The following is an 11,198-nucleotide window of genomic DNA, read 5'->3' on the forward strand; positions in this document are numbered from 1 at the left end:
ATCCTTTGAGACAGCTTCTCTTAAAACACGGTTTTAGCATCATTTAATACAACTTCAGAAGCATTACTAGTGTACCCCTCACACAGGGCAGCGCATGGAGACACATGACAGAAAACCTGCAAAATTAAGTAGGAGGAGGTTTACTCTAGAGAAGAAAAGGTGCAGGGCACACCCAGAATCCCTGAAATTTTAATTTCCAATGTTGGCGCTAAGCTGCCGAGCTGTTTCAGACAGGTTTGTCCTCTCTGGACTCATTTCTCCATCTGTAAGAGGAAAGTAAGTTATACCGATGCCATTTTAAAACCCACTGTGAAACATAAAAGCTAAGAATCACAAATCAGAAGCTACCACTCTAAATACCAGGAAGACTTCCCTTCCAAATCACATTCTGGTGAAGCTGGGATGAGCACATCAAGGAGCGCATCAATTCTTGGCCAGGTCAACGTCTGCACGGCCTCCAGAGAGCCCTGCTTTGCCGCTCAGTGGAATATTCAGAGGATTTCTAGGCAAGGCGGATTCTTCCACGACTCCAATGCACCAGCTGCAAATGAATTTTAAGAGTGCAACCACAACACGATATTTTTCCAGGCCTTTGGCAACTGACAGTAGGAAACTCCTACTCTAATGAGATAAGTAGAAAGAAGGCAAAAGAGACAATCGGATTGTAGCATCTGGCTTTTAATTCATTTCCTGCAGTCAAGAACTCAGCATTTACTTAGATAAACACAAGTCACGGTGATTGTAACACTATCGTTAAAGACTGCCAGGAGTTTCGGAAGAGACGAACTCGCAAGCACCAAGGAACACACAAGATTTCAACAAATGGTAGCAAGCCTCTCCCAAAAGACGTCTTCAAATGCCTCAAACCTACTTGAGATTTTATCAACGCCTACTGAACTGTAAAGCTGTGATTCAATTCCTTCGCTTTAATCGAGGAGTCATTGAGCTCAGAACTTGCCATCCAACGTATTTTTCACTGAACCTCCCTGTCAATAAGATCAGCACCAATTCTGTTACTACTCAGTTCACCAAGGGTTCAGGCAGCAGGGTTGGACAGTGGCTCTGCTTTCACACGAAAACCTCACTGGACAACCAAAGCATTTCCAGGAGTAAGAGTCCAAAATCAAAACCCACTGCTCTGCAGAACAGCAAAGGAAAAAATGCAGACTACATTAAAAAAGAAGAGATTGTGTTTAAAAAGCCTTAAGGGGAATTAGAAGAGCAAAATGTTTGGTGATAACAGAAGCTATCTAAAGATATCGTATGGGAACCATGGGAAGCTCAGAAGAAATGCCTACCGCATCAGAAAATTTGGTCAGGAGTTGAAGATGTGTCTAAATGAGGCAAATAAGGAGAAAAATTCTTGCACACTGTGTACGAGAACATTATACAGCAGGCCAAAAAGGAGTGGAGGAACAGCTGGAAGAAGGTATAAGAACTAATAATAAATCCCAATTCAGATACCAGGAGCGAGCCTGCCAGGGAGCCCGCAGGGCCAACAGATGATCGGGATACGGAAGAACAGAGAATACAAAAAGCCACAGAAGAAAAGCTAAAGCAAGCGTGAATCCGTCTCCATGGATGAAGAGCTCGGGGGAAGGAACTCCGGCAGGAGCAGGCAGCCTCTGCCCCACGGGGAGAGGTGGGGAGTGCTCGGCCAGCGCTATGGGGAGCAGGCGGCAAGCTGCAGATCACCACGGCACGGGCTCTGCAGTCAGTAGAAACTAGCTAACAGAATTTTGGGACGGGAGGACAATAATTACAACAGGCTGTAGAAGAGTCAGCCTCACAGATCTGTTAACACTGACTTCTCTAAAGCTATAACCAAGTACAGAGACTGGAGATTCACTTCAGAAAGTCTAGCTAGGCTTCTCAAAGTGGGTTCGGGCGAACTCCTTACCGGGGAGTGCTGAAAAGCTAAGCAGCCGTGTGCTACAGTCACCATCCCCGGAGGTCTTTAGAAGACGTTTAGATGTTGAGCTTAGTGATATGGTTTAGTGGAGGACTTGGTAGTGTTAGGTCAGAGGTTGGACCTGGTGATCTTGGAGGTCTCTTCCAACCTAGACGGTCCTGTGATTCTCTGACCTTCATAAGGCCAGAAATTGATTGCAAGAGGTTAAAAAAGGATCATAACAAACGTCCGATCCTTTTAATAGAAGGAGGTAACCAGCCCCACAGGGAACCGGGCCGCTCAGCAGCCTCACGAGTTACCTGGAGAAAAGGCACGACGCTGACAACGCCAGCAACGCCTCCAGCTGCTAGTCGTGGCACCAAAACCAGGCTGAGTGAAGAGCTGGCAGAAATAACTCCCTGCCGAGCAGCGGGGCAACAGGGCTGCAGATTAAGTTCAATGCCAATGAATGTTCTGTGGTGCATATGGGGAAAACAACGTTACAAGCACAGGAATGCGTTCCAGACCGGCTTTGTCACTTATGAACCAGGTCCTGCGGTCCTTCTGGTCGTTCCTCCTCCTCCTCACCTCAGACAGGACATACTGAGGAGTTAGAAGAGGTACAGAGAAGCCCAACCAAGGGTGATTAAATACATGGAGCAGTTTCCATAAAACAATAATATGGGAAGACTTTCCAATCTGGAAGAGATTTTATCAGCTAATGGGTACAACAGACCTCTAAAACCCGAGGCCATCTGAGGAAACGAACAAGGAAGGGCTGCCTCCTCCAGCGCGAGCACCACGCAACATCCAGTGAAGCTACAAAGCAGCAGCCCAAAATAAACGCGCAGGGAAGCTGCAGACATCTTTACCCCAGGGCTCTGCCCACACCACACGGCTTAGAAAAGCAACCGGGCACATTTTTTGGAAGGAAGAGGTGCGAAGCACCATTAAGCACCCCGCGAGGCATTCCCCTGGCTTGGGGGGGCCACTGCCACTTTCCCAGACCTCGGCGCTGGCTGCCAGCTCCTCCTCACACCCCTCTTGTTCGGGACTCTTCCCCTGTGCCAAGCAGCGCCCACGCTCAGCGACCAGACACCAACCTAAGCCTCGCAGCCCCTTCCCGTGCGACACGTCTCACACGACTGCTTTTGGAACAGGCGGCTCCTTTTGTTTGTTGACGCGGCTGCCTTACAAGCAGCCAGGGAATCGCTTTCCCCTAAAATATCAGGAGGGTGATGCAACAGGTATGCACAGTTACGTGGGGACGCCTTGCCATTACACACAGCAGCCCCAAAGCCTCCTGCCGCTCCGCACGCTGCTGCTCAGCACCAGGCGCTGGCTCCCCAGCGGCTGGGAGCCAGCTCCTGACTCCGGATGGGAGCAGCAGTTCCAGGGTGCAGACAGTAACCAGCAAGGAGCATCGTTTTTAGGATATATCCCGTCTCCAGGAACGGACCGATGGGGCATCTTCAGCCCGTATTTTAAAATCTCGTAAGAGAACTCATTTCCACAGACGTAACAGGGGCTGCAGGCGTTCACTGCCATTTACCTACTTGCTAATTGAGCTCCCCAGCCGCAGCGTGAAGGAGTCGTGCCTACATCTGTGCGTCCTCCTCAGCCCCTTCGGCAGCAGTCACTGCAACCTGCAGTCAGCGCAGCTTCACGCGGGACTCCCACAGGAGCACATGAACACCCCAGCCCGCGCAGGCTGGCAGCAAGTTTGTCTTTGTACTCTGTCCACGATTTCTACCGGTGCCATTTTCTGAACCTCTCTGCAAGATCAAGTTCAGCATCTGAGTCCAGCCTTTTGCTTGTGATGTGAAATACAAGAACACTTGGGTGTCACTCCCGTGGGAAGCTTTGTCATGACCCACCCGCAGTGCGATGCATGAAAAGTTTCCCAGTGACACATGTGGTAGGGCCTAGCAATACAGAGGGAAGGCCTCCCAAATGCAGCCCTCACGCCCCAATTAAAGCACGGAAATCGCAAAAATGAAGCTAAATACTTGAATATGACAGCTGTAAGCGGGCTCCGTAGGGCAGAGACCCACCGCAGTGGGGGACACCACCACCTCCTGGTCCCTGTGCCCCCGTGCCCCGAGAGCAGCGCCCTGCAGGGAGGCCACCCCCAGCTGCCCCATGGTCAGAGCCACGCAGCGAGCCTCGGTGGCGGTGCCAGCTCACGGGACAGCAGACGGGGCTGGAAGGGACCCTGCAGGCTCACCCGTGCACCTACCTCGGAGCGTTTGGGGTCACACCCTGATTATTCCCAACAGGGTTTATCTGAGTTGTCCTCGAGCGTTTCGCTGGAGACTACAGCCACCCCGAGCGATGTCCTCCCGTGCTGAGCTTCACGCAGCTTCCTGTGACATTTCACTGCACGTGTCCAGTGGGTGAAACCCTGCACAGTGTGGGTGAAAACGCTCCTTTCCTTCTGGATCATACCCACTCGATTATTCCAGTCCCGCAGCTGACTATTCTTGCTTGAACACAAAGCCTTACAACTGCCCGCAGCGGCCTGCGGCCTGTTTTGCAGGCAGGGCTGAAGCCATCAAATCCCTTCCTCGATTTTCAGTCCCGTCACATCGCGTAGCTGCAGTCCTTCCCAGCTCCACGGCACTTAGGGCTTTAATACACGCAGTCCGTCCTACCCCGCAAGTCCTGGAGGAAAACCTGTGGCCCCACAGTAACCCCACAATACAGCCTCCCGCTCTAACACCAGCCATCTGTACCACAACGGGCTCGTTTATTTAACCAGTTTTGTACCAGTTACACAGCAGCATCCTCTCAGGATAATTTTTTCTAAGCCTCACCTACCTGATCCTTTTCCTAAACCTCCACCTGATCCTCACTAGGACAAAAATCAGGACTTCCTGAGTTCAGGACGCACGGACCCCTTTCCTTCTGCAGCCAGAGGCAGGCCTGCCACGGGATCACGGAAAGCAGCAGACTCACTTCGTCAGGGAAACACCTGCGGCAAACCAGTGCTGGCTGTTCCGCGCTCCCTGGAATCCTTCAGGTGCGTACAAGTCATTTTTCTACTTGCTCCAACGTTTCAGGATGACCACTACCCTCCTCTCTCCCCTTACCACTCTCACCCCCACAGGCTGCTCGCTCCTCTCCAGCCTTTCCCTCACCACCTATTTCCCGTTCCTCACAAAAGACACCCACGGAAGCTTTCAACATTTTTTCCAGCCTGTACTTTAAGGACGTAAACGAAAATATCTTACTCAGCTGGCTGCCTGCGAGCCTGTTCCTTCTGCATCCCGGTCTGTCAGCAGCATCAGTCGCTGGCCAGCTGGCTTCAGCCTGCAGTAAGTCAGCTACAAAAGATACTGCAACAACAGACAGCGAGATCTCCTCTTGTTCTGCCCTCCATCATCCTCTACTACCACATTCATAGAATAATTTTATACCTTGGCTACTTGGGTCTGACTTCTATCTTAATCCTCCTCGTATGGTTTTATTAGTCTTTAAATGAAAAATGCAACCCCCCCGGGGTTTCAGTAAGCCACACACGGCACGAGTGGTAAAAGCAATGTTTGCAGCTAGTCCACGGAGTGTAAGAACGGGATTTTAACCCAGCGCTGCTTTCAAGACGAAGTTCAGGCAACTGAGAAATACCTACAGCAGTCATTTACTCTCACAACCCACCCATCCAACACTCACCCAGTTTCTCTTCACAGTTCTCCAGCTGCAGTTACCCATCTACCTGCCAAACGAACAGCTGGAACTAGCACGGCCTCTTCCCTGTTCCCTCACCTACAGCCGGGACTCCTTTTGCTGCAAAGGATGCACTTCCTGCTTCAAAACCGGCCTTCGGGACAGAAAAAAAAGAATTTAATTTAGGCCTACAGACTCTACCTGCCTGTTTCGCAAGCAGGTGGCCTTGTCTGCATACCCGAGTACCTCTTTCTACTGCAGCTACTTTTAAAGACTTTCTGCCCCAATAAATACTTGGCCTTCCATACCTCGTAGAACTGTCGAAAGCGAGGTGAAAGTTAAAGACGACAGTAACACTTTCCAAAGGTAACACACAAATACAGCCTTCAGAAGGGGATGCAGCTCAGCTGGCAGCCCGCTGCACTACTGCTCGTGTCTCGGTCTCTGCTTTAGCCTTGGGTGTGACAAACGGGAAGGGTTTCAGGAACCTTCCCAGGTAAACCACATCCACATAAAGGTTTCCAGCAGCTTTCTCCATTTTCCAGACCTTCAGTCCCTTTTCCCTCCTGCACACGCTCTCTGGATGCACCCAGGACTTTCTGCAGGTACAAGCCCGAGCAGAAGACTATTAATTTTTAAGCAGTATCACCACGGTCGTTGTACGGATGAATAAGGTATCTGTTACTACCAGGAACTTCATAAATATTCCCCCAGTAAAGCACTTCTGCTTCGGGGACAGAAGTTCAAAGATGTACAGACAGTAAACTAAAACAGAGGCTGGAAGGGTTCTGAAGCGATTAATTCAGAAAGAAACTTCTCTGGTAGAGGATAAAGAAACATGAAACAGCCAGCACTGGGACCTGACGATGGCTCACGTTATCCGGACATATCCTCACCACCCAGAAACCCGCTCAGGAAGGGCAGAAGAGCTTTTTTCAGGCATCTTCCTCCTGCTGCAGTCTGCACTGCCAGCACCGAGGCTCCAGGCACCTTTTGCATCACCTACATTTTCATCGCCGCCCCTGCGCTGCTCTGAATTGAATTCAGCAGCTAGCTCTGGTGGTCTCTGCTGATACAACACCAGGGTTATTCTGGTCTGGTTTAACCAAGACCACGGCTTACACTGGATCGTTTGCCCCCTGGAAGAAAGTTTCCCAAAAAACCCACTCTGAAGTGGCTCAGAGTTACCGCCCCGGTCTAACGCCTGTCACATCAGAACATCACGCACCAGAAATTTTCTGAGGAGCACTTTGCAGGAGCACGCGAAATCGTCTTCCTGCTCCAGGTGGAGGACTTTGGTTTCTGCCTTCCACATCCAGACGAGAACCTCCTCGCAACTACCAGAGGAAGTCACCTTACGCTCTCTGCAAAACCTCCGGGTCAGGCAGAAAACAAGCAGCAGAGCACCCCCGGCTCCCCGGGGTAACAGACGCCCTGTTCCACAGAGCCTCTCCGCAGCTCCCAGACTTCAGAGCTTCAGTGGCATTTTCCCCCTGACGCCTTGAACGCTGGAAGTTCGGCCTGAGCCAAATTAATCTAATTAACAGGTATCCTCTCACGGGCGGCACGCCAACGGCGACAGAAACAAGATACCAGAACGCAACTCGGACCAGTTAGCCCATAAAACGGAAAGTAAAAATTAAGAACCAAACCTCAGCATCTATTTTCCTGCGCTGTCTCCCTCCCACCCCAAAATAAAGTCATGCACAACTCTAATCAGAACGGTTTCCATTCTAAACTAATAACTCTGCGCTTCCAGGTGTTCCAGGCACAAGCGCACGCAGGCATCGGTAAGGTGACTCACTCGCACGGGATTGATTTTCAGCAGGTCCTAGATCACAGCAGCAGCCCTCGGCGGGCCCGAATAAGCTACCAGGACCGTCGGCATCCGACACAGGGAGCTTTCTGCCAGCCCCAGCGTCGCGTAGAACCAAATATTTTTCTTTCTAATAACCACCGATTAAAAAGCCGGGGCTGGCAGATCACTGAGCTCCTTCTTCCCAACAGCGAAACAACCCCCAGACTACTTCGTTAGATAACGAGTCTGGAAGCCCGGCTCGGGCATTGTCTTCTCAGAACAAACCAACTATTATCCCCCCGGCATCTTTATCACAATGCTCCATACAAGATCCGTTCGGCTTTTACCAAAGAAACGCGACCCTCCTCCTCCTCCTCCTCCTCCTCCTCCTCCTCTCCTCGTCCACCACTGTGCTCGCTTCAGCTGAAACTCGCCGTGCTGCTGGCAGGGGCCTCAGGCTCGGGTTTTCTTCCCGAGGGAATCCAGCTAGGCACAGCAGGCTCCGGCCATTCCGAGGCGTCGGGAGCGTGTCTTCACCTGAGGACACAAAAGAAAAGACTCACTTGAAGGCAACCGTCCTTGGGTCCCCGCTCCTCTTTGCCATTTCAGCCGACAAGTAACACCGCACAGGCTTCGAAACTGAGGGCTGCGCTGCCCCAGATCTTCCTCACGCCCCTCAACACCCTTTTCTCTCACACGAGCAGGGGAAGAGGTGCTCGGTTGTGCTGCGGGGCTAAACTAAGAGGGAGGGGAACGGGCTGGCACGGGCACAAGGTCTCGGCTGGAAACAGCGGCCTGTATGTACCAGCAGGTAGGAGGAACGCAGAGCGAGCAGGATACATCCAGGACACGCACGAGGCCAGTTTGTTGTTTAAAGTAAAGGTGACGCAGGGCAGCCACAGACCTCAGCAATAAATGTCCCTCCAGCTTCATGCTTAGCCCGAATTTGGCCATTTTACTTCCTGCAGTGCGAAGGAGCCGTAACCCAGCCTTACAGCTTCCAGTGCTCGCTGTGCCTCTGCCTCTGCCCCTGGTTCATGCTCAGGGATGGGCTCGGGGGGCAAAGCGAGCCGCGGCAGCACCTCAAGCCCTTCGGGGATGGAGCTGGAGCCCGGCTGCCGGCACCCCCGCGGGGATGGAGAGCTGCCAACACTCCGGGCGAGGGGGAGAGGGACCCCCAGCTGCTGCTGCTGCTCCCCTTCTGCTCGCTACCTGCGGAGCTGCACTGCAGACAGATTAATATTTGTATTCATCAGGCTCTACCTATTGTATTTTTAAACTCTTTGCTCACCAGAGAAGAAGAACCTGACTTTTCTACGCACAACCACACGGACTTGGACAAGACAGGCCCAGCAACCGAGTGAAAATAACCCCGAGTAACTGCATGGCTGTCTTCAGAGAAAGCCCAACAAACTTCTTTCATCGCTGAGATCAGGACACTTAGAAACCTATTTTAACGCTCCTCAGGGGGAAAAAAAAATAAAATAGATTCTTCTCCGCTCTTTTGTGGCGTCGGTACATTTAAATCACGTTTGGAAAAATAACCAGCATTGTGTCAAGTTCAGCACCGTAGCTGAAAATACCGAGCGGAATTGTTTCGGCGGGAGGATTCGGAGCTAGCAGCACGGCCCTCCGGACGCAGCGCGTTCGGCGAAAATCCCCGGGTGTTCTCCTTCCTTGTGAATTCAAGTCAGCTAATCGCCTTTCTGCATTACACAACCGGTCATGTAATCCTAAATTTATCACGCCGGCGTGCTGTCACAACAGCTACAGGTTTCACCACGAAGGGGACCATGCCTCATCTTTGCCTCTGTCGGAACAGGAAGCGCTTTTTTCTTGTAACAACTCTAACAAATAAGCGGACACCGCGGTCGGGATCGTGTTGGCATCCAGGCAGCAGCTCTGCCCTCGGGATCCCCCCAGGCACGAAACCACGAGCAGAGCACTCGGGACCCAAACAGCTCCTCTGCCCGCGTGTTATCCTCGCTCGCCTAACCCGGGCTCGCCTGCTCGCAACGCCAGGAAATCGATTCCTAAACTTTAACCAAACTTCAAAGGCTGGGGCCGCGAGCCAGGGTGCGAGATCCCCGCGGCACCACGCCGTGCCGCAAAGCAAAGGCCCCGGGGAACCACAGCAGTGGGGCAGCTCCAAGGCAGCCAGCGACTGCCCGACTGACCACCTACCTGCCCGACTGACCACCTACCTGCCCGACTGACCGGTTGACCACCTCCCTGCCCGGTTGACTACCTACCGACCACCTACCTGCCTGCCTGACCACCCACCTACCCGATTGACTACCTACCTACCTGCCCGACTGACCGACCACCTACCTACCTGATTGACTACTTACCTACCTACCTGACTACCCACCTGCCTGACTGACCACCTACCCGCCCGATTGACTACCTATCTGCGCGATTGACTACCTACCTGCCTGATCGACTACCTGCCCACCTGACTGACCACCTACCCGCCTGATTGACCACCTACCAGCCTGACTGATCACCTACCCGCCTACCTACCTGCCTGATTGCCTACTTACCTACCTCCTTGTCTACCTACCTGTCCGACTGACCACCTACCTGCCCGATTGACCACCTACCCGCCCACCTACCTGCCTGATTGCCTATTTACCTACCTCCTTGTCTACCTACCCGCCCGATCGACCACCTACCCGCCCGATCGACCACCTACCCGCCCGATTGACCACCTACCCGCCCGATTGACCACCTACCCGCCCGATTGACCACCTACCCGCCCGATTGACCACCTACCCGCCCGATTGCCTATTTACCTACCTCCTTGTCTACCTACCTGTCCGATTGACCACCTACCCGCGCGATCGACCACCTACCCGCCCGACTGACCGCCTCCCTGTCCCCCACCTCCCTGTCCCCAGCCGCCGTCCCGTCCCCCCCTTTGTCCCCTGCCCACCGCAGCCCCCCAGCAGCCCTCCCCACGACGCCTTCACCCCCTCGCCCCCTCCCTTCCCCGGCCCACCCCCCTCCCCTCGCCCCGCCCGCACCCCCCGGGCCCCCCCCCAGCCCCCCGGGCACCCCCGGCCCTCCCCCCCCTCCCCCCCCCGACCCCCGGAAGCGCAGCACAGCGCGGACAGGCCCCGGCCCGGCACCACCGCCCCCCCCCCGCCCCGGCGGCCTCCTCCCGAGCAGGAATTCGGGGCCCCGGGGGGGGGACCGGGGGGGGGTCCCGTCAGCGGCCCGGCCTCGGCGCCCCCCCCACCCGACCCCCGCGCGGCCCCTCCTCACCTCACGGCCCCGCCGCTCCCCCCCCCCCCGCCCCGACGCGGCTCGGCCGATCCTTCGTTAATTTTTCCCTCAATTTTGCCCGTTTTAGTTCCGTTTTTAAGCGTTTATCCCGCCCCCCCCCCCCCGCGCGGTGCGGGATTTACCTCACGCCGCTCGCAGCCCGCCGGCCCCGCGCGCGCTCCCGGCCCTCCCCGCCCCCACCCCCACCCCCACCCCCCCCCGCCCGCCGCCGCCGGGCGCGAGCGCGCAGGGCCGGCCCCGCCCCCCGCCCCCCGCCGGCGTCAACGTCACCACGCCCCCTCCCGTTAGACCACGCCCCCTTGACGCCAGACCACGCCCCCTGCCGCTAAGTCACGCCCTCATCTGCCAGACCACGCCCCCCCGCTGCCTGACCGCACGCCCCAGGCAACCAGGCCACGCCCCCTCGCGCTTTAGCCACGCCCTCGTCCGCGTGGACACGCCCCTTGTGGGCGGGGCTAGCGGCTCTTACGTCAGGACGCGGAAGTGGCCGGGGGCTGGCGGAGCACGTGGAGGGGCCGGGGCCGGGGCCGGGGCCGGGGCCGGGGCCGGGGCCGG

At 54.9% G+C, this 11,198-nt stretch overlaps 1 protein-coding gene across 3 annotated transcripts in view; it reads right to left on the reverse strand.

Moving 5' to 3' along the window:
- The window catches only part of SCAP (SREBF chaperone), a 57,908-nt gene extending 47,047 nt beyond the window's left edge, over positions 1 to 10,861 (reverse strand). Inside the window, exons 1-2 of one of the 3 annotated variants that reach the window (XM_083823234.1) lie at positions 10,766 to 10,861; positions 7,703 to 7,892 (exon numbers count right to left, since the gene is read on the reverse strand). The gene's annotated coding sequence lies outside the window, so the exon portion shown is untranslated. Of the gene's footprint in view, positions 1 to 7,702; positions 7,893 to 8,646; positions 8,914 to 8,938; positions 9,984 to 10,765 lie in introns of those variants that run through there. The other 2 variants (XM_083823233.1, XM_083823235.1) reach the window with 2 other exon arrangements.
- Between the last annotated feature and the right edge of the window lie 337 nt (positions 10,862 to 11,198).

Source organism: Anser anser (assembly GCF_964211835.1).
Source record: "Anser anser genome assembly, chromosome: 2".
NCBI classification, from domain to species: domain Eukaryota; kingdom Metazoa; phylum Chordata; class Aves; order Anseriformes; family Anatidae; genus Anser; species Anser anser.